The sequence below is a fragment of the Lonchura striata genome, chromosome 6 (genome assembly GCF_046129695.1).
Source record: "Lonchura striata isolate bLonStr1 chromosome 6, bLonStr1.mat, whole genome shotgun sequence".
Classification (NCBI taxonomy): domain Eukaryota; kingdom Metazoa; phylum Chordata; class Aves; order Passeriformes; family Estrildidae; genus Lonchura; species Lonchura striata.
In genome coordinates this window covers 31,802,740-31,826,449 of record NC_134608.1, presented here as the reverse complement: position 1 = coordinate 31,826,449, position 23,710 = coordinate 31,802,740, and positions in this window count along the sequence as shown.

The following is a 23,710-nucleotide window of genomic DNA, read 5'->3' as shown; positions in this document are numbered from 1 at the left end:
AAATGTCCAGCCAAAAAGCACATTATGCTGTTTTAGATCTGCTGCAGTGGAAACTTTGATCTTTAGTTTCTGTTTACATCAAGGACTGTACAGAAACAGCTGGCATACATGGGAGTTTCTCTCCACAGCATGGGTCTCTGATGCACAGGGCTGCTCAGAGAATCTCCTCTTATTGCAACCAGAACTAAGACCTTGAAGTACTTTTTGCTCTTCAGCCCAGTTTTCTGGGCTAAGTACCAAGTTTTCTCCCTTTACATTCAATAAATACTCTGAAATTATGTTCAATAATAAAGAAAATAATGATACTTTTAAAGATCCTCTGATATTTCTTTAATTATTAGCTTGTTATCCATCGCTGCAGTGATGTCATAACTAGATTTGCACTTATCAAGCCAGTCCAAACTTCTTAAAAATTCTGTATTCTTTTATATTCTACTCATGTCTCCAAACCTTTTTAGTAGGAAGCATATATTTTCCAGTCATATTTATTAAAAGAAATCCATCTGTGGACCTGAAATCATACAAAGGAGGATTTTTGTAGGTTAATTTTGTTTTTGTTAAATTTATAAGTCAAGTCCATAGAAAGGAATAAATCTAATGTTATATTAGGATAAGAAATGAATGGGACACCTGAACTATTTCATATTTTTGTCATGTTGACTTGACAGGGCTCATGGCTGCCACACTAGAAAAGTAGATCTCACCTCTTCCACAGGTTATTCAGAGAGCAGACACATTATTTATTTATGTTCATTATAGTAAAGCCATCTTCTTTTAAATATTTCTTAGATCTGGTTTAAAAATTTCCAAAGAAAAGGCTGAGAAGACATGTCGAATGGAACAGGGGTGTTTTCTGTGGATTTTACAGATGGAGAGATTAATGCAAAGTCTGCTGTATGTCTTCATACATCATATTGTTATGAAGTCTTTCAGCAACACTACCAGAGAGGCTAATTTAATTCTATTTCCAAAGTATTCAAAGTACCAGTTAAATATATTTGGTCTGATGAAAGTGCAATGTGTGCAAGGAATCTTCAGTGGAGTATGGCCTGCAAACAATTACCAAAGGAAAATCTAGTCATACCCAGGTTGCTTCAGGGATGATGATTCTTACATATATGCTGGGAAAATATTGTATCCAAGATATCGAAACATGGATTCAGATCATGCAATGTTATTTTTACAAAGTTAATTTTTAAGGTTAAAACAAGATTTTAAAACAAAATATTTCCTTTCATGTAGAGTTTCCTAAAAGGAATACAAATTCTGAATAGCAGTATATATGGGTGGGACATCCATGCTTAATTGAGAACTGTATGAAACTAATGACACCCATGTGACTAATCTTCAATAAAAGCAAAGAACTCTGTAAAATAGTTCAGCAAACCTGTAGAGATGCAGGGTGCCCTTTTATTGAATGTACAGATTATTCCTTGGCACTAAAGTTAAAGGAGTGGTTATTTCATTCCTAAGTATTTTATCCTGCTGGGACATAAATAGAAAACTACAGCATGCAAGAATAATAAATCTATTGGTGAAAATAAATCTGTTGTTTTAAAGAAGTTCATTAGTGGTTTGAACAAAAGCTGTCTGAAGATCCTAGATTCAGCTGATTTCTGCGGAATAAAACCAACTGTGAAACTTAACCCCTACGGCTTCCAGGCTATTTTCATTTATGTTTCTATAATAAAGTGCAACCACCTCAAGACAGAGACTCCAGTGCACATCCTCAGGAGATGACAATCACAGACAATTATAGCTGGGTTTAATCCTTCCTCTGTGTACTTCATTCATCTGTTCTTTAATGCCTACCAAGTGACTGAACTTTAGCAAAAGCCAACACTTCACAACATTAGCTAGTAAAATTGTCAGACTTCTTTCAAAGTTATTTCAACCATAAAGTTTTCCTGGAGTGGCCCATATTTTTAAAATCCTTTGGGTGAGATCTAAATACATCTGATGGAAAAGTTCAGTACAAGACAGCACTCCCAGGCAAAGCACAGTGCTGCGAGGGTGTATGTACATACTTGGTACAGCTTCAGCTCCCCACCTTGTTATGCCTCGGGTTCTTCAGAGCACATCTCTTGGTAATAACAGGAGAATCTAGTGTGACAAGTATCACTTTATAAATTTAATGATGTCACTCCCTCAACAGAAGCACAGTATCCAACTGAGTATACAGGATCTGTGTAGTAGATTCAGTACTGTAATACTGAATTCAGTGGTCAAGTCCTTTAGACTGAAAGTGGAATCTATATCTATACATTTATTCTCTTTTTCTGAAGGTCCGTTTCCCATATGAACATTACCATGTGATGTGGTAATTATTTATCACGTAATTCTATCTTTTGGATTTTACACATTTTTACTTGATATTTAGGTATGTTTCAGAGCAATATTGTGAATTAAAACAATTTCTTTTAATTGGTACAACTTGTACTTAAAATTTGGTACAGCGTACCTTTTAAGCTTGTACTGATGGGAAACAAAATTTAGAATAATCTGAAACCCCTGGATATCATGCAAGATAAGAAGAATGAGGAAATTTTGAATTGGTTGAGATTGAACAAAGCTTTACTCACCCCTTGGACTAAACATTTTTTTCCTGTTTTTTCTTCTGTACCTATTTCTGGGACACCAGAAGATGAAAACATCAGAAACCTCTTTTCATTACAACATGAGCTGTTTTTCATTTCCTTACGAAAGCATAACCTGGAAAGAGCAGCTCATTGCCTAAAGCAATATTTTGAGTCAAAGAAATTAATTCAGAGAAAAAAACTTGTTTCGCATAATAAATGCAGCCACTAAGGATACAAATCTTTGCTACAAGCACCTGAAAATCTGTTTAAGTGCAATGGGACAGTCACTCCCTGGTGGTGAAGTAGGGGTAGTACACTCAGCCGGTATTGAGTGTTCCTTTGCTGGACCTACTTGACACACTTTTAGGGAGGAGGGGATTTATCACATATGACTCCTGGAAATATCTCTTGGGATTATAGCGTGTCTGATTTTTCCACCAATGATTTTTAAAATTTGCCTTCTAATTTTGAATTGCTTGGATATATCCATTTCTACTTTGCAAAATAGAAGCTGAAGTTAATAACTAAAGATATAAAGTGTCTTCACCTCAATATTTTTGCTAGCCATCTGCTAAAGGTATAGGTTAGAATTTTGGGATAATGTTTTATTCCAATCAAATTTCAAGCATTGTTCCTGTTTGTGTTTTGTTTCTTCGAAAATGTGTATCCAAGTAGAAATCATAAACAAACAACATTCTTCCCATTGGTTACCACAAAATTATCACAAGTATATGTCCTGTTCTAACTGCAGAGGAAACAATCATGATCTCAGATGTTTCATGTGGGAAATGTTTAATGTTAACCACAGTATATTTATTTCAAGTCACTTGCTTAAGTATAATGCAGTTCTGTGCAGAGAAGTTTTGAAGTGAAATTCCAGCTACAAGCTGTTTCAGTATATAATTTAAATGTATTTTCAGTAAATACTATTTTTGCCTTGCAAACAGAGGCAATATTCTCCTTCCTGTGTAAAAATCCTACTTTTTTATTTTTGATTATTTGGCTAATGCTGCAAAATCTAACAGACAAGTAAGAGATATCTTCTATGTTTAAACAGCATAGAGGAATCAAACTCCTTTCCATCATTTCATGAAGACCCAGGGAGCAGAGTGAAATGTTGCTGATACAGACACAACTGATCTTCATAGGTGCAAAGCGGCTGCTGTGAAAAGCTGAACTTTACTTTCCATTACATTCTCTGGAGGAAGTGGGGGATATGCAAAGCATTCACTGCACACTGAGACTGATCCCTAACTTCTCTTTAACCTTTCACTTTTCTCCTTACAGTCTTTCAGGAGATGTTGAAAACAAGATGAGAGACAGAGTCTAATAATCACATAAAGTTGCATGGAATTTCCTCTTGGACAACCACAAGGTTATACTATCCAGGGACCTAGCTCTATTTATGGAATATAGGCAACCTATATCTCCTTTCCTTCAGGCTTTAAAAATAAACAGTCTTACATAAAAATACACAACTGCCACACTGTCTCACACCATTTTAAGCCAACTTACTTTGCAGTGTCTGCAGCCAAAGACTAGTGAAGAGGAAGGGAAACTTCTGTTTCCCTTAATGTACCTCCTCAGGCACTGTCACCTATGGAACACAGAAAAATTGTGTATGTGTGAAGTGTTGAGTGCTGGATTGTGAGACTGTTGGCAATATACAGTGGTTGACTGATCATTTCACAGATTTATTTCATAGAAGAAATTTACAAACTACATGAACCTTTTCATTAACAAGCTTGTATTCTTTTTAAAGATAAATGGAAGGTATCTGAATTAATTCTGGTACAGGTCAGAAAAAAACAGTCGAGGCATATGATATATACAATTTCTGTGGAAAAAAAAATTAAGAATATTCTATAAGTCTTCCTTTTCTGGAGGCGAAATGTCTCTAAGGGACAGCTTACTCCATTTTTTTCAGGAGTCAGGAGGTTAAGAGATCATATCAGGACAATTTTGGTAGCATCTGTGAGAGGAAAACTAAAATAGACCTAACTTCATGAATATGCAATCCAAACAGTCAAAGTTAAAATATATATCAGATATAAATAATGGACTACTAGAAACCAATCTGAAGTTGATTATTATTCCAAAATCATATTTGATTACTCGCTTCATGAGAATTGCAAACTGTTCCCTGACAATATAAAAATGGTTAATATTAAAGTGCATCTACAAGTTACTTAAATCAAGGCAGTAAACAGTTTGGAAAAAACTCCAGATTTCAAAGAGGTGTGATATAAGGCTGGTCTTACAGTTACATATCCATCATTTCATCTGAGGCCTCTTCTGAGACTGCCAGTTACTATTAAACTTAATAAGTGCTTCCAATAATAATAAGAAGGATATTTGTGTTCACTAGGAAATAGGTAATAATTACCTTGAAGTTTAATGGGCTGCTAAACAGTTGAAATACACAATGCTAAACATTTTGTCCCCAAATAGATGCCTACCTACAATGGTTAAAGTCTATTTACAGTTCTTAGAATAATTCCAATGCATTCAATGGCACAGCATTTCACGGTGCCTTGGATGCAACATTTAAAGCTACCAGTAAAACTGCAGCAATGAACTTAGGTTTTTTATTTCTTCATGTTTACAGAAAGCAATGTCCTCATAGTTCAGGGACACAAATGAAAACCAAAGACTAAATTCAGGCTGCAGTTTTAGCACCACCCTGACCACTAATTGGTTCTTTCAAAACCTTTAACTCACAGGAGGTCATATTATCCTGAGCAAGATTAAGCTTCCAAGAGGTAAGAAAGAATTTCTAACATTCATTGAAAACTATGCTGACTTTTCCAAAACCAAATACCACCACTCGGTATTCTTAAGCCAAAATAGTAAACCTGAAATATCATGACAGACCTGGGAATGATGGATAATGTGCCTTCAACTCCTATGGCAATGGAGAAGCCACATCTACATTACCTACTCCTTCCAATAACAGGGTGGGAAGATGCAGCAGCAGGACTGTTTTACTGATTTTCCTAGGAGCATTCTCTCACTACAACTACACTGTATATTGTCCTGCTGGCCACCTCCAGCTAACTTTTTATCAAGCCATGAATCATGGAGTTTTAATCCAGATTTAAACAGAACATGCCCAGAATTTGAATAAGTATAGCTTCAGTGTTTTTCCTTTATATACAGATATATGCCTTTTTCTGTATGCATAACTTACTTCTTTTTGCTAAGTATTTTAACTGAAGGAGCACACAGGAAGATACATTCCATATTCCAGACTGTTGACAGTAAACCTGTATGTAAATTGCAATGAGTCCACATACAAGGAATCATAAAGGAAAGAAGTGAGGTGGAGCATAAGAATATACTCATAGTACAAAACATCCCTTCACTGCTCACAATGGTCCTTGGCTTCTCTTCAGATCCTAATAATCACATTTCCGTAGTATTCTGCCCATTTTTGCTGCTCTCTGTTCCCCACCCGCTTTTTTCTATGATTTTGTGGAAAACAAATTATTAGTTCAATTCATATTTTCACCATAGATTAACTAAATGTTATTACTTGACAGAAAGAGTAAATAAAAAGGAATCAAATTATTGTTTTATGCTTCATCACAAAGACATTCCAAAACACTATTTAGGGGCAGTATCTTAAAGACAATAACAGATCAACTAGGTGGAGTCATAGTGCCACTATAGCATGCTTTGTGCTTGCATACAGTGTCAAATGTAACAGGGACTGTGTCTGATATCTTGAAAAAACAGCCATTGTGATAAGGAAGGCAAGTGAATTTACCAGAATACTTTATTTTGCCATTTCTTGATACTTCTACACTTAAAATCTTTAAATCCTGGAGCTGAATATTCACCTGTAAAAGAAGTTTTTTGTTCTCTATCTGTAAAAACAAATTAAATGCACTGAAAACATATGGCTAATCTATTCAGTATGTTTTGAAAAGTATTCTTGTTTTAGTTCCTCAGTCATGGTTAGAGAGGTGTCCTTTCAGCCTAAAATTTCCCCTCCAACCATATGTGCAAATATGCCCCTTGGAAAGCAAAATTGCTGGAATGGAAAGGGAGAAGTCTAAAAGCCATCAGTTTTCAGTATCTCATCACTTCCCCTGCAATGTCATACATTTGGGGATGTATTTGTGTATACGGTCTGTGTATTTAGTAAACCCCCATCCTCCCACTTCACTGAAATTCCCTTTTAACCAAAGTCTCCAGAACAAATCACTTCCTCATTTGTTTAAAATTTGTCCAAACTTCTTTGCAGCTCCTGCAATAACTTAATAATTTATGGTCATTTTTGAGCACATGCACAATACTTTCATATTAATACACAGGTAGTTAGACTTTTTTTCCCTAACTTTTTTCAAGGCAAGAATTAACTTAGTATCTTACTTTTTGGGCTGCATGAACAATGTTGAGCAACGTATTCTTTTTAATATAAACATCTAAGAATTGTTTAGTGTTTTTTTTATTAGCAAAACCGAAGTGAAATGGAAGACTGAAATTGTCACTGGCCACAGTCAATATTTCCGATTTAGAATAAACTTAATAATTTTGCTTCATCTGAGCATTAAGTGCATTTTACCCTCAAAATAATCCATTACCTGTAACATGAATATATAGAATGAGGATAATAAGAAAACATGCTGCATCTCCATTTTGTAATAACTTAAGCCTGTTTGTAATATGGGAATGGACTCTAGACTCATATAGGTGCTCCAATTCTCTTTTTATCCCAGTATTGCCTTAAAGTTGTTAAAATAAATATAGAAATTAAATAAATGCTATATAAAGGAAGAATTTGGTATTAAAACAAACAGAAGAAGGATTAAAAGTCTTATTCCAAAGCTCTAAAATCAATGGTAATTTGCCCACTGGAATGGAAGATCCTACCCTCTAGGAGGGATAGTTTCAGTGATGGCATAATAAGGTTATTTTATAGATTTCAAGTAACTAATTTTCAAAGTCAATATATTTTAATTATCATCTAAATGTCTGCTGTGAATTATAAAAGTCCCTTTTATCATGGTTCCTTGAAGCTAAAACAATGTCATTGAAGCAGTGGCAAATGCTGAAGTAGATTTAGCAAGGGAATTGAGCAGAAACTAAAAAGTGGTTAACTGAAACCTTTAATTATTTTCCTGCCCTTCAATCTGAGCCACATCAACAACGGGCAAGCTCAAACTAGATCTTTTCAGATCCCCTCTCCCCAAATATTGAAGTCAAACAGCACCTTTAGATTCTTTCACTGTGGCAACCATTGACAGGACCCAAGGGAATGTCCTGAAGTTTTGATAGTGTGGTTTAAGTTGGACAGTAGGAAAAGGTTCTTCATTCAGAGGGTTGTTGGGTACTGGAATGGGTGCCACAGGGAAGTGGTCACAGCACCAGCCTGACAGAGTTCAAGAAGTATTTGGAAAATATTCAGGCTCATGGTGTGACTCTTGGGCTATCCTGTGAGTTTGACCCAATGGTCCTTATGGATGTCTTCCATCTCAGCATACTCTGTGATTCAGTGATTTATCTTCAGTGATAGGAAGGCAATACATTTTCCAAAACAGAACCATGAGACTCAAAACTCATATAATATCATAACAAAAACACTAACTCAAACATTTCCTGTGCAATATATTCAGATCATATATATTACTATAGACCACCCAAAATGGTCAGGCACAAGCAGCATTAACTGGTTCAGAGTGATTTTATCTGCCTGCAGGCAATCCACCTGATCAGTTCTCAACATGATGAACAGAAGGAACCCACAGTTCAAGAATTAATGAAAATAAATACAATATCTGTACAAAATGTTCTTACACATAAAACAGTCAGATATGGGTCCTTATTTAAATCAGTGACTCATTTGGATTTCTAATTTGCTGTGAAATATTCTTGGATAATATCACATACTCAGAAAAGAAATGATAGATGGGAGCACATGTACTTCTCTGTAAATATGAATCAGAAAACCAGGACATAGTTGAGGAATTTTTTGGCTAGCAAATCCAAGTTGAAAGATAAGGAAAGACAGAGGTCGTGGTTCTTTTCTAGGTTAAAAAATAAGTAAATAAGTAAATAAATAAATAATTGGCTAGTATTAGGAAGAAGTAATTCTCTGGTTATTGTAATACAGGGGTTGTGTTATCCTCACACATTCCCAGGAATATCAGACTCCATTCATGTTCTGCATTTTTCATGGAGATGGATGATTTCATAAAATCTCAGCCTTATTTCTTGAGTTCTTCAACTTTCATTGCACTGCACTGTGAAAAGGCCACCACAAATTAAATAAAGGACTCAAGTCACTCACCAGTAAAATTTGTCTTAATACTTGTCAGAATCCATATCCACGAGCTGAATCCCTGCATGGAGTCATGGAAGAAACAAGTGCCTCCAGGTGGCATGGGGAAGATACTGTGCTGGGAAGTGCCACTGTGGGATAACCAGTCACTCTGCAAAAGGACTGACGTCCCTGACCCATGGACCCAGAATGTATTCCAGCACTGACAGAACCAACAGGGCTTTGCAGCAAATGCAGCCACTGAAAATGCTGTATTGGTGGAAACTTAACTGTTGGGGAAATTTATGCTCCTGTAATTCTAAGCAGCAGCTGCTTGATAGTTTTGTGACTAAAAGAGGTACCTTATTGCTAAATTTACACTCATACATGTCCTCATGAGTCCAGCTCCTGATGGTTAAATTTTCAGTGTTTTGGCCTTCAAATAATTTATTATATCAGTGGAACTAGTGGAACAATCCTTCTGGAACTAGTGAATTATAATTAAGTAAATTCAATTAAACTAAAGCTCCTTTATACCTAACAAGAAGTACCTGAGTTCTTGAAAAACTGACTGAAGCGGACACTTAAACTAATAGTTCTCCCCGTCAATGAGACCATGTGTAGATTTTGTTTCACACAATCTACTTTGGCTTCCAAGAAAAGACAAACTACATGCTAAGAAATCCCTCAATTAGGTTAGTGATAGAGAAAGCAGCCCCAGTGCATTGCTGTAAGCAGCAATGTGTGAATTTTCTATTCAACACAGCAACAGTGGGCTATTTATTCAACTTATGCGCATAATTAGTAGTAAAATTACAGAGCTTTTTTTTTTCTTTTAGCATACAGTAGTTATTCTTTATGGGTCTGGATTCTGAACAAAAATATTTCCTTCAGACTTTGAGTAATGCTTTCTTCAGGTGAGCTCTGGCAAATGCTGTTAAAAATATAAATCTGGAAACCCAGGAAGCATAGAAAGCGGAAGGAAATTACTTCAGCTTGGCATGAGGTACAATATTACTTTCTTTAAATAAAATGTATCCTCTGTCCTTAGGAACCCCTCACAGGTTGATTTCACATTTCATTATACTCTGTCACTTGGCCTTGATTTGCCAGAAACACATTAGGTAGCTGATATTACTGTATCTGGAGTTACAAAGGCCTTATGTTTACATGCACTATTTTTGACTTCTTTCTGAATGCATGGTTGATTTGGACCTTTCTCATTTTTTCATAATTTTTTTTTTAATTTACTTAATAAAAAATAGCACATAGTGACATGTGCACTACTAAAAAGACTGTAGGTAAACTTAGAGGGTATCATACACTTGTCACCAAAACTGCAATTTAACTGGCTGTATCACCACTTTGGCTACGTTTTTGGAGTCAGCTATTCTTATCTAATCAGGTAGAAAAAACACAATTTTAGAAAATAGCTGCATGCAAACTGAAGCCCTTGAAAGAGATATATGGTTGATACATGTGACATTCTTAAAAGTGCATTTTAATATATGATAGGAGTCACATGGGCAAATAGTGTCAAAGTTAATAGCACTGTTAAAGCCATTACTGTAACTCTACTTAAAACAGAACATACAACTACATGTTGTAGATATTTCAGAGAAAATTCTAAATGGGTATATATCCTTGTAAAATACTGTTAAATCTCTTTCATAAATTATCTGGATAAAAGACAAAATGATGTCCAGAAAAGTTCAAGAAATAAAGATAAAAAGACTAAGTGCAAAGTTAAGAGACTGCTTACAGGGAGTAATCTTCATGGTTTTCTCAACTTCCTCTATGGGACCTGTATGTTTTAAAACATTGCCACATGGAAGCACACAGCAATAGTAAAGAAGGAATAGCCTCACAGAACAGGGACTGTGACCTGGAACATACACTGAAATGGTCTTTTTAGATAGTGTGACCATGGGGAAAGACAGTCCAGTCTTCTTGTGTGTACATTAGATATGCAAGCTGGGCATGACAGAATACAGAATATTTCAGGGATACAGCTGTTAGCAGCTGTCAAGTCAAAGCTGTCCTATTTTTGCATAAATAATCAAATATGCAGCAATAGAATTACTCTAAAGTTTATTAACTAGGGCCCTTGACTTTTTCAAGTGGATAGCTGAGACAGATTTTAATGCTTTGGCACCTTGGAGCTCATGCACTGTGAAAGGCTATGGACAACTCATCTGAGACTAAGTAATCTTAAAAGCATCTATTTTACAGACTCTCCTTTAATAGCAATACATCAACACATCAATTTGATATTAAGCAAAATACTACTCTTTAAGAAGATTCAGATGTTATCTTTAAATTAGGATGGAAACAAATTAATTATTCCCATTCTTCTAATTAGGGTGACACTCCCTAGTAGTATTTCTCATGCTTAAGTTTCCTAAGAAGTAAAAGTCACCTTTCTCTGAACTCCTCACTTGTCGATGCCAGTAACTAATCAGTCAAAAACACTCAGGTGTAAAGTTGATCTGACAAACTGTGTTGAGAGCATATATGGTGTAATTTCACTGAATCCTCAGTGGAGGACAGAGTGTTGGCTAAACCCAAAGGTTTATCAAAACATGGTGATAAATCCCAGATAAAATCTCAGCTTTCACTCTTTCTATTTTGCCAAGATCTCGAAAATCACTCATGAGATTTTTGTTGGCTGTTTTCTTTTTTCTCTCCATTCCACTAATTCAAAGTAAATTGGTCTGGCTTCTGGTACCTGGCACACTGGCATGCTTTCTCTTAATACCTGTAAGCCTGTCTGAAAAACTGAACAATATCTTTGAGATGGGGTGTTTATATGAGCAACATTTGGCCACTGCAGTGAATACTGCCCCACCTTCAAAGAAACTCCTGAGCACTGTTCACCTGATGAAAGCATTAACTGTTTTTCTTGATTTACATGGAAGCAGACAGTTCATTAACTGAGCTGAAGGTGAAGAAATAAATGTAACCCACATGCAGATGTTTTCCTAGCTACTCGATATCAACGTTGCTGCAGCTTTCCTAAGCGTAAGTGTACAAAGACAGCAGTGATAAGGCTTTGCAGAATCTCCCAGCAGCTACAGGTGAGCAAGCTGTTGAAAATATTTGTATCAGGGCTACTTAGGTCAAAGAAGTTAAATTTATGGAACCAAATCTAAGTGATTAGTATATAGGATGGTACTATGCACTGCACACAGGACTGCACTATACACATACTTCACAGAAGCAATAATTTAATATGGTCAAGGGGTAAATGGAGGGCCTGGCACCCACATAATAATCCTTAAGAAATCAACACTTTTTAAAACATTTCTTAGGTTTCTAAGCTTCAAGTAAAATTATACCAAATTATTTATATAATTCAGGCACCTCCTCTAGGAGCAGTCTTTCAAACTTTAAATTTGCATAAGCTGAGTTTCCTTGGTCACTGAATAAAGAGTTCTTCTTGCTCATTTCTTTTTCAGATATTGTTCTTTCCTTGAGTAAGAAGGTTTAAAATAATAGTCTCATGAATATACAAAAAGGTGCTCACAGTATGGAACAAATATTTCAACCACAAAATTAAAATAGATAAACTTTAATAAGCAATATGGATAATGTTTCATACTCATCAGTTTTTCAATGTCAAAGCTACTTTCTTCTGTCTCTCACTCAGAATCCTAATTAAAATTACACCTCAACATCATTTCTCAGCTAGAAAGCTCAATAGTAGCTCCCTATTACGTTTGCTTTTCTTGGCTTGTTATCAAATCCTCACCACAGTCATAACAGCTACAGATTAATCAACCTGCTTTTCCTCAGTTCATTAATTTAGCTGCTTTGCTCATATAATCTGTCTGTGTGGAATCTGAGGGTCTTTTATTCCTATTCCAAAAGATCCTGTAATTTGATCCTTGGTTCAGCATATGTTGAGTAGGAGTCTTCACAGACTGTCTATAACAGAATGCCTCAATTATCACTTAACTTAAGCTTCTTACACTCTTACAGTCTTTGTGCTAATATTTTTTTCTTTTCTAATGAAAAATATGTCTCATTTATTTGGACACTGAAAACACCCACTTTTTTTATTATCCTTCTTGGCATCTATCTAAACACTCTTCTATCTTCCTGTCTCCTAGATTAGTATTATTTTTATCTTAGATTTTTAAATCAATTTTTCCCAGAATTGCAATTTATTGATTTAGAAGAAAATAAAGTAAAAAGAAATAAAGTGAAAAAAAAAAAAGGCAATGTGAAAGGTATTTGTGTATGTTTATGTATTTTTAGTATTTATCATGCACTAAAATCAATGTCTTCTCCTGTCTGGAGACTTATATGCTTGTTTTCCTATAAAGCTGGACAGTGAAAAAGAATTTGGCTTGCAAAATTCATCACAGAACAATTTTTGTCTAGGAATATCCAACATAAATAAAACTAAAATCAGAATGTGCAGATGGTTAAAGAAGGAGATAGCAATCTTGAAAAAACAAAGAACAGAGCATGTCTGTGATTTTGGTAGGTAATGTATACCCAAAGGCCTTATTTCCCCACTGTAGAGACAAGCAATTTTTCAAAAGTCAGTGTTGGTTATTCATTTCCAGTAACAGGAGAATACGGTGCCCAGGTAAAAAACAATTTAGACCCCAAATTTCAATTCCCAAATTGGCTATTCAGCTGTAGCCTTGTAACCACATTTCAAATTTTACATTCACTAGATCTAGTCAGTGGTCCAACGGTCATAATAGGCTACTGTGCAGCCCTGTATGAGAAATCATGTGCTTTTCCCTGACAAATGCTCGTCCAGTCCTAGATCTCAACATAAGAATTTTACATTATCAAATTCCAAGAAAGAAAATTTCTTTTTCCAATGTTCCCACATTGTTACTATGCTATATCTTTTAGCACACTGGAGACTCTTTCATGTCTGGATGTGTAACCTATGTAGCTATATTCCTTGATTTTAGAAAAATAAGTCAATGCATATAGTAAGGTGATTAATCTTTCCATGAGTTACTTATTCCAGGCAGTAGTAAGAAATACCCATGTCTTCACCTTCACATTCCAGTTTGAATTTTTAAGCACATTTTTAATGACCTGTTTTCAGATTTATATTTTTTGCACCCGAGATCTGTAGGGTGAAGCCAAAAATGCCTTCTTAACTCAGGTTATAGTGATTATTATCTTTTGATACCATGTCTCACAGTATTCTTCTGGACAAAATGTGCAGCCCACAAGTGGATAACCACATCCTATGATGGGTGAACAACTGCCTCACAGGTTGGGCACAAAGGGTTGTAGTGAATGGGGTCACATCAATCTGATGACTGGTCACTAGTGGGGTTCCCAGGGCTCCATCCTCATCTCTGTGCTTGTCAATGTCTTCATAAATTATTTGGATGCAGAACATGAAGGTGTATTAGGTAAACTTGATGATGACACTAAATTGAGAGGAGCTGTTGACTCCCTCAAAGGCAGGGAGCCCCTGCAGAAGAATCTTGAGAAGTCAGAGGGCTGTGCAATCACCAACCACATGAACTAAAACAAGGGAAAATGCTGGATTCTGCACCTGGGATGGGCAACGGTGGATGTATGGACAGAATGGGGAACGAGAGGCTGGGAAGCAGCACCACAGAAAGGGACCTGTAGGTCCTGGTTTGTGGCAGGTTGAACATGAGTCAGCAGCGCCCTGGCAGCCAGGAGGGCCACCTGTGTCCTGAGGTGCATCAGGCACAGCAACACAGCCGGGCAAGGGAGGGGACTGTCCCCTCTGCTCTGAGCTGGGGCAGCCTCACCTCCAGTGCTGGGGGCAGTTCTGAGAGCCATAGCATAACGAAGTTATAAAGTGTTAGAAAGCATCCAGAGGAGGGATATGAAGATGGGAAAGGGTCTAGAGGGGAAGCCATATGTGGAGCAGCTGAGATCTCTTGGTCTGTTCATTCAGGAGGAGACTGAGGGAAGACCTCATGGCTGTCTCTTCCTCATGAGGGGAAGCAGAGGGGCAGGCACCAATCTCTTCTTTGTGGTGACAGATGAACAGCAGGAAGCCATGACAGGGTTGAGCGGGGGGGGCTGGGCAGGTCTTATGAGGATGGATTAGAGCTACCATATGTGCACAGCAGACATATTCTGTAGGTGTGTTGAGGGTTCCTAGGTTGCATGAACATTTGTTGAAGAATCTTTCCGGGCATGGCATTGCAGAAGCCATCAGTTAATGTCATATGTTGTTTGGCAAGGCCAATACTTAATCTTTGTGTATGGATGCTGACCAAAACAACCTTCTGTTTCTTAGCATCTAATATAAGAGATCTGAAAACAGGGAACTCTGGCATTTCTCTATTGTATAGAAGATCATGTACCTCTTCAAGAAGAGATACAAGGAAATTCTCCAAGGTCATCAGTCTAGAGTAAAACCAGAGAAAAAAAAATTGCTACAATTCTATCTAAATTTGAAGAATATTAAATCTATTATTCTAAGTCTTAATGTATCCACAAATTTAGTTAAGTCTCTTCCATGTTGCTCCTCCGTATCTTATTATATCTATCTATATAGACAACTTCTTCTAAAACATTTAGGAAGCTCTAAAAATGCAGGTGAGACTACCAAAAATGTGCCTTCGTAATTTTTTATAGCCTTCAGTTGGTAGCTAGTCTCTTAATAGGTTTCTGATAGATGCTGAAATGCTCAAACCTACCAAAACTGAATTTTTTTGTCCATGCCCAGAAGCATTTTTTTTTTTTAACCTGGGAATTTAGGAAATTACATGGGTAGCTTAGGAACTATACAAACAGTGACTAAGTGAAGATCTGGAAATCACTTTCTTGAATTTAATTATTACTATTTTCTTAAACTCCAATGCCAGTGCCTAAGCTTTTGTATTTACTAAAATGTACTGTGATTAAATACATCAAGAATGCAAGATTAATCACATTAAAGTAAGGGAAGAAAAATCAAAAGTAGGAAGACTTGACCATTCTTAAAGCAGAATTTGGTCAAAATTACTTGTCAGTTAGCTACAGAGTTAGGTCACTGGAATCTAAATCCCTTCCTGTAAATGGAGGGCCTATGCCTAATACTATTTTCTGTGTTATGGTCTGGCATTTCAATGATTTTTCAGTGATACTCAGTAGGACTTAATCAAATGGAGACACACATCCCATTTCCTTCTTTACTTAGCCTATAGTTTCCTACAGTGTCACTTGTTTTTGCTCAGAAGAAACCAAAGTATGCCTGGAATTGTAATTTGGAAAAAAAATGTAGATTTGTGGTAGCAGTGGCATTGACTACCTGCCATGAAGCTTTTTAGTGAGCCTCACCATCTCCATATCAAGTTCAGCAATGAATGCAATTTGATCCCAAAGTGCCTTTTTCAGAAACCATGTAGCCTTTAAAGGATCACTTATAATATATGAACTCTATTTTGATGAAAAACAAATCTGCTAGATACTTAACAGACTTCATCCTGAAGTAAAAGCTGATGTTCTTGGCAAAATAACCTGAGCCTCCTTAGAAGCTGTGATTTTCTATTACCACCCCTTTTCAATAATAATGAAAATAGGGTAATCAAGAATGTTACATGCACGTGACTGGTTATGGTACCTGCTATATCTTATCTTTTTGAACACAATAATTTGCTCAGGTTTGCTCCTGTGATGACCTATGCTTTTACCAAAGGATGAGCTATCATTAACAATATTGAAACTAAGTAACAGAAACTAAACAATTTGACATTTCAAAGACAGACAGGACAGAAAAGTAAAAGGAAAAAACCCAAGCCATATAAGCAGAAGGGAGAGCTAGATTTCCAGCACAAACATTTCAAAGTTTAGAGGCATTCAGTTTTGTTGGTTTTTTTTTTACAGAGAGAGCTTATTTGAAAAATGCGGCCATGCATCCAGTTAGATCATTGTCTCCAGTCACTTCCTTTCCCATGCAACTTGGGATAGTCAGGTCCAGGCTCAGGGCCATCTTTGACAGTAGAACCTGTCATCTTGGAAAGGTGCATTCTTAAAGAATACATTGAATATACTTCATTAAGAAAGATTCAGAAAGAAATTAATTATGACAGAAAAAATAATATTTTTTTGTTTTCTTGCTTGGAGCATGGGAGAGAGCAATGAGTGCAGTAGTTTCCACTGATCCTTTTTACAATTATTTTGCTTCTCTCTGGAATGCTAATCAAAGACCAGATTGTTATTGCATGGAATGAGCAGCTGGAGAAAGGTAATTTGCCATCCCCATTTCTCAATAAGGAGAGCTGTCTGTATGTAGGATCCCATGCCATTATAGCACTGTAATTATTTGGTGGGCTACTGTGTGCAGGAAGAAGCTCACTACGAACGTCTCCATGACAATTATTATGGTACAGGACTCTGATATTTCAAGTTGAGCTACAACTGTGCACACCAACCATGCACAGTAGACACTAAGACCAATTATGTGTGCAGACACAGGCTAAGCCAGAATGTTCATAGGACTTTGGGATATTGCAAATCCTTATTTCTTCTATACCTGAATATCCAACTGTAAATTTTGATCACTCAATATTATGCACTTTTTGGTGTAATTACATCTTGTTCTTCCACAAAGCAACTTGCGTCCCTCATGCAGCAAGTGGACAAGTGGACTGCAGGTAGACATAAGCAGTATGAAGGCCTTCACATACTGTGCTCTCATCTTTTCTCCTCTTCTCTATAATTCCTAGTTTATTTTCCCTAAGATACAGATGAATACGAATAAAGTAAGTTTTACTGGACAGTGACCATTGCATCCTTGAACTTAATTTTCCTTTCTTCAAGTCAACCAAATGGAGAATTCTACCATAAAGGGAATCAGGTCAAAGAAGATAATTTCTCACCACAAATATAGCTTAATCAAAATATAAATACTGACCTACAGCATAAGCAATAACAAAATTTGACTTTTAGACACACATTTTTAAATAGTCCAGCAGTTGGACAAGGGGCAACAGGCATAAATTTAAACACAGCAAGTTCCATCTGAATATGAGGAAAACCTTTCTTCAAGGGTGACAGAGCACTGGAATAGGCTGCCTGGAGAGGTTGTGGAGACTCCTTCTCTGGAGATACGCAACACTACCTACATCATCCTGTGCAAGCTGCTCTGGGTGAACCTGCCTTACTTAGCAGGAGGGTTGGACTGGATGTTCTCCACAGGTAACTTCTATCCTCAAACATTCTGTGACTGTGCAGATGGCCTTAGGTATGCTTCCCCGGGCAGGTGCTGTCGGGATGCCTGTGGCACCAAGAGTGCCTCTGCTTCAGCCTGTGGCAGCAACTCCCCCAGCCCACCAGACGCCCAAGCCTGGATGGCGTAATAAAAGCCTCACCAGATGGAGGGCTCTTGGTAAAACCCAGCAGGGTTTATTAAGGAGAAATCTGAGGGTCCAGGCTGGGTAAGAGTGGGTAAAATCCAAGGAGGCAGGGTAGAAGCAGGAACACAACCTCTGCTGAAGGGAACCGGTCATAAAGAGCCAGCATCAGGGGAGGGGTTAGGGTATATAACTGAGGGGAGGTGGAAAGGGTTAGGATACAATCATCCAATGGGGAGAGGAGTCAGGGGAGGAGTTGGAGTGGGGTGACTCGAACTTTACCCATGGGGACGTGAGGAGGGTGTGGTTTTCCAGGGAGGACCAGTGGGGGAACAGGAGGTACAGTATTTTCTAGAACTGGGGAGTGAGTGACTGGAGACTGACAACCGTACATTTGCCTGAAAAAGCGAGGAATCATGGGAAGTTGAACCAGCCTCTATGTTAAATGATGTTGCTTTCCCAAGGCACCCCAGCCCTGTTTTCCCCATGGCCATCTCCCACATGACTGTGTCATTCTGTGATTTTGTATTGTACACATACCTCTTTTCCTTCACTCCATGCACCTCTCCTTCCTGGAGCTTGTCACACACAGCTTCCATTTTGAGCTTTTCTTTTCCTACTCTCATGTTGTCCCTACCAAATTCCATCCAAAATGTTCCTTTTTAACTTTATTTTTTAGGTGACTCAAGCTCTCTCTCTGCTCATGCAACCAAAACCTTTTGCATATTTTTGTTGATTTACAGGGGCCACCTCAGGTCACTACCTCTTATGCCTATACAAACATTTGTCTTTCTTGCACCCCCATTTTTGAGTGTAGGTCTCTACATATTCCCCAAGGGCCACCGGCGTGTGTGGAGAGGTTCAAACTGACAGAAGAGAACCCAGAAAAGCACTCACTCTCAGGTTCAAGTCTCTAGCAAATACCTCACTGTATTTCTGGAGTTTAGTTTTTACATGGAATTTATAACAGGAAAGAGAAATATACAGGCTTTCAGTACTTGGAATGGCAATATGTCATGTGGCTAGGAAAGGTATGTCTGGGAGTATCATATAGCTGTTACTCAGCCTAGAGACAGAGGAGCTTTGTGTGGTGTGCTGAGGCTTCTTGAGCAAGTCAGACCAAAATACAAACACATGACTGAGGCTATTCTGGCTCAGACTGACACAGACAAGTTTCACTCACAAAAATAAGTAGCTATTTTTTATTATGACAACAAAAATTTGTAAAGGTAAAAAATTAAGTCCCAATATTAGATCCATCTGACTCCATTTTCACAACAGGGCAACCTCTCTCCCCCTGCAATCCTCATTCAGACAAGGACCAGAACAGTTTCATTTCAAAGAACACTAAAGAGGAGACTTATGGATCATGCTCCATCAAGCAGAGGACAGTTGCTCTCTCTAGAGACCTCACAAGGGAAAAGCTTGCTTCTTTATCTTGAAAATCAGCCATTTTGAATTACTGAAGAAAATTCCATGTTTTATTAGCTTTCTAGTCATGAATAATTAGATTAAAAAGTTGCAACGACTCAGATTTCCAGCAGTAGCATAGGAATTAAAATATTTTGGAAAAGCAAAAAATGTTTATTTCTTAGAGTTTTTTGATACCCCAGAATCCAATGTTCTAAAAGATAAAAAAGGGAAGTGGAATTTTTCTCTTTGAAACAATAAGTTTTGGAGGGTCAATTTAGAGAAGGATACTCTAGAGTTTGTTCATGCATGAAAAATATAAGGAGAATCTGTAAGGGGGAGAATTGGTGTTTGAATACCTGCATGTTTAATACAGGGCATTCAATATTGTCATTGAAAAGGAACAGATGGAAAGATCTCCATCATAAAGATTAACATAGGACGTCCTGTAAGTTGCCTTAGGAGTTAGGCATTTTCAAAGCCAACTTGGCAATAGTGTGTTTATTTGGTGAAATTTATGGGCAGGAAAACAGCACTCTAGAGGAAGGAAATAGGCCAGTTTCTTCTTGCCATGCAATACAGAAGAACCCCACAAGTCAGCAGTGGCATAGATCCTTTTGATGTATGTTTAGGCAAAAACAGTTGCACTTGGATATACAAGCAGTATATAAAACATATTTATGGCAGCAGAAAACACAATGTCTAGCAGAAATTACATGTATATCAAAGAGTTTGAGAAAGATCTTTGTGATGATGAAAATGGATCCCATACGATAACCAGTAACAGTCACTTCATACTGCACATGATGAAGCTAAAGCAAAAAAAAAAAAAGTGTGTCATACACAGTGAAATTGGATATTCCACAAAAAAATCACCCCAAATCCAAGTCAATTTATACTAGAAGTTTAATTTTGTTACTGGCATACTACTGACTACATTACACTGTAGGATTCTATAGTGATTTCTCCAGTGTGTTGTAATGTTGGTTAACTACTTAAAAATGACAAAGCAACTACAGAAGTAAAGCTCAGTGGGTTCAAAATTTCTTAGGGAAATTTCACTGTCCTGGAAACAGTGTTCAAGAACTCTCTGAATTCAGGCTCTACTCAACCACAAACATTTATCAAACGGTCTGTTAATCAACCAGAATAGTCTATGCAACATCTACTGGGCACAACAGAGGCTGAGATCAGCAACCCCTACTTCCATTCCCTTAGGAAATTCATGCTTTCTATATATTGTGTCTACACAATTCTCATTCTATAAAAGGTATTTTCTTTCTGATGCTTTTTCATAGTGCATGGAGTTACCTTGCCACTCATTCTAGGCTTTCAGAGGCTGCTCAAACCCAGGATGTGTCATGACTCCTGTTATCATACCCAATTATTCCTCCCTTCACCAAAAGGAAATGAACACCTTCTTTAAGTCAATTTTCTGAGAAAATCTAGATACCCTGGAGGTTGCAAGTAGGTTCTGTGGGGCACACAAATGTGATAAACAATAAAATGTAAATAAAAAGACGTAAATTTAAAAACATCCACCAAGACCTGGTTGATTTCAAGTATTAGGGAGATCTGATTTTTTGTTTCTTATCCAGAAATCTTCTGTTTTAGTCAATTTTTGCACCAATTACAATCTTTCAAAATTCATCCTTTGTTGCTGCAGAACCACCAAATTGGTTCAAATATAATAATGACCTTGTGAGCACAGACTTGAAAAGAAATTAGCCTGCAATCATTCACTAATTTGATAGTAGTCAACCACCAATATTACCTATAACTACTGTTTAATATAAGACCAATGGTCTGAACAAGGTCCTGGGAAGTCAGTGTCCTTATATTTTGTGCATAAGCATTTGGCATTCTCTCTCTGGAAATGGTGTACAAATTGTTTTGTCTAAGACATTTTGTTTAAGACTTTTGTTATTATTGTATTCTTATTTCCCTTATTCTTATTGGCATGTTGCTAATAAATTATCCTTTGGTCTACTTTTTCTTGAATAACCTCAAGATATCTCTTAAATCACACAAACACACATTCCAAGAGGAATATAATCTATTACTTATCTATAAATGCATCTAAACATTTTCAAGAAAAATAAATTTGTTATGGAGAAAAACATGTCATAACACATGAAAGACCCCTTTAACATCCTTAGCCTAATTCTTTTGAGAAAGTGGTTCTCATAGCCATTTCAGTTTCTTGCAGACCCAAATTCTAGAGAGTCTTCCATTTAGGTAAAGTCATAACAATTTCAGTATTGACTCCCACTCAGCTCCCACAACATCTGACTATGGTGATGTAACGTTTTTAAGGGCTGAAGCAAGTACTGCTGGTTCACAGAGAGGATGTAAACCCCAATGTCACTGGTTGTTCCTGTCTCCTGTGTTTAGAATAGCAGCCCCCAATCAGAGCTTCTCAGAAAAACTCAAAAATTCTCACTGGAAGATGAAGTTGAAGCCTTTTGAGCCAAAGATCTCTATATTCTGGCTCTACAACACAAAAAAACTGCTTATTTTTACCACTTCTTTTAAATTCTGTATACGTATTATCCACAGACAAGTAAGCAACATTTGTTCTTAGTCTCTAGACAACATTAATTAAAAAAAAAAAGTAAAAAATAATAAGCACATAGGCTACAAAAACCTTTTTAATTTACTACACTGACAAATTTTAAATACTATGCAAATTTTTAGACATATTTATTTAGGGAACCTGAAGCACAGATGGCAGAGCTGTCTGCAGAGACATATTTTGTTCTCCTAGTAAGATTCAAGCTGTCAACTTTTTTTTTTTTGCAACATTGCCAAAGATGAATTGGGTGGCAAAAGCCAAACTTTCACATTCAAAAGGCATCTGTTGACTGTTGAAACAAGGGGTCTGAGAGTCAGAATCCAATTTGGCATCCCAGAGAATTCTGAAACAAGTGGAAGACAGCCTGAATTCCAGCCCAACTTCCCAACTACTGCTCATAAAAGGAAGCACTTAGGAAGATAAGGGTATTAACTAGCCATTTTGTGTAAGACAAAAAGTCTGTCTAGTTCTGTCCTTTTCAAAGTTCTGTAGCAGAAAATAAATGAAATCTTTAAGAAAAACAAAGAATGTATAAAACAATATACTTACTCATTTACATAATTCTCATCTTTCAGTTTAAAATAAATCTAAAAACCTGAAATATTCTAAAGTTCTTTCTACAGAAAGATCTACTGGTAAACCTTTTGGTCTGCACAAGTTCAAGAACTAAATTTATTGCTGCTTCCAGGAAAAATACTAACAAGTTCCAAAGAAAGGGACAACATCCTGTTTCAGATTTGCTAACACTCTTAATTAGTACCCAAGCATGAACACTGAATTCTTTTCAGCAGGACATGGTACAGATTTTCCATGATCTGGATCAGAATTCCCATCTATAATTATCAAATTAATGAGACAATTTTTTTGTAACAATTACATCATTGCAATTCTGCTGTAACTTCAATGCAAGCACAGCAAGATACTATCATTTTTGTTTATCCCTGCCTAGTCTCACTTATGGAAAAGAGTGACTATGGCTAATTTTTAAATCCTGTGGCTCTTAGCTCTGCTGTGATCGACTCAGCTACAGCCAAGATCTGGCTTCATTACTACTGCATTTCCTGACACCTGCTCCCCACAGCTCCAGCTAGCGCTAGTCATCTATGAAGTCTACCAAAGTCAAAATAAGAAGTTTTCTGTCATATTTGCCTTCATGATCTCAACAGAAAATAGAATCCTTGATTTGGGATTTTATTGGATTCTTTCAGATGGATGATAAACCAATAACATTAAAATCTGAATGTCTCTATAGTCTGTGGAGTATCTTCTCAGAACCCCACTACTTTCATTAGGTCTTTATCAGCTAGAATTGAAACAAGGTCTGAGAGACTCCTCCATGACTGTTCTGCAAAATCTAGTAACTTCATGTGTTTCAATTCAATAAGTGACAATAAGTACTTACTTCATGCTCCCAAATAAAAGCTTCATTATTTGACTTGCTGACATGTTTTCTTTTCTTGTGAACAAAAACCTGTCATTCTTCATCTGTCTTTCCCATCCAGCTTCAGTTTGGATATTTTAAAAGATAATGAGTTAATGGAATCTATTGGCCAAAGTCCGATAAATCTTAGTAAAATGC